Source organism: Herpailurus yagouaroundi, unplaced genomic scaffold (assembly GCF_014898765.1).
Source record: "Herpailurus yagouaroundi ecotype Mexico unplaced genomic scaffold, PumYag 159, whole genome shotgun sequence".
Taxonomy (NCBI): domain Eukaryota; kingdom Metazoa; phylum Chordata; class Mammalia; order Carnivora; family Felidae; genus Herpailurus; species Herpailurus yagouaroundi.
In genome coordinates this window covers 73,313,028-73,313,974 of record NW_024412400.1, presented here as the reverse complement: position 1 = coordinate 73,313,974, position 947 = coordinate 73,313,028, and the positions used below count along the sequence as shown (strand labels likewise).

Below are 947 nucleotides of genomic sequence, written 5' to 3'. Positions count from 1 at the left end.
AGGAGCAAAGTTTTGTATACTGCTGAAATTAAGTTGGTGTTAATTGAAACCAGATTGTTATAAATTAAGAGGTTAATGGTAATCCCTAAAGCAATCTAAGATACATAGCAAAAGAACTGACAACTGATATTTTCTATAGTAGAAAATATCTGCTCTTTCCTTGTGGCGACCCAGGTGTGTGGAGGCAGAGGCTCAGGTGCAGTCAAGATTCAGCTCCACATGGGTGCCTGGGTGGCTCAGTCAGTTAAGGGTCCAAATTCAGCTCAGGTTGTGATCTCACAGTTTGTGAGTTTGAGCCTCGCATTGGGCTCCATGCTGACAGCTCAGAGCGTGGAGCCTGCTTTGGATTCTGTGTCTCCCTCTCTCTGCCCCTCCCCTGCTCATGCTCTGTCTCTCTCTCTCTCTCAAAAATAAGCATTAAAAAAAAAGTTGTTGTTTTTTTTTAAAGATTCAGCTCCACCCATAATCTGCCACCATGGCTGAGGAAGGCATTGCTGTTGGAGGTGTAAATACTGAGTTGCTGAAGACCACTCTCATCCATGATGAGAGTACATGGCCTAGTACATGGAATTCGCAAAGCTGCCAAAAGCTTAATAAGCGCCAAGCCCATCTTTGTGTGCTTGCATCCAACTGTGATGAGCCTATGTATGCCAAGTTGGTGGAGGCCCTTTGTGCTGAACACCAAATCAACCTGATTAAGGCTGATGACAACAAGAAGCTAGGGGAATGGGTAGGCCTCAGTAAAATTGACAAAGAAGGAAAACCCTGTAAAGCAGTTGTGTGGTGGCTAAGAACTATGGTAAAGAGTTCAGGCCAAGGATGTCATTGAAGAATACTTTAAATGCAAGAAATGAACAAATAGAAAACTTGGTTCTTATTCCAAGAAAAGAAGGAAAGAAAGAAAGAAAGAAAGAAAGAAAGAAAGAAAGAAAGAAAGAAAGAAAGAA

At 42.2% G+C, this 947-nt stretch overlaps 1 pseudogene; it reads left to right on the top strand.

Moving 5' to 3' along the window:
* The first annotated feature begins 379 nt into the window (after positions 1 to 379).
* LOC121033365 (40S ribosomal protein S12-like) lies at positions 380 to 854 on the top strand (annotated as a pseudogene).
* The last annotated feature ends 93 nt before the right edge of the window (positions 855 to 947 follow it).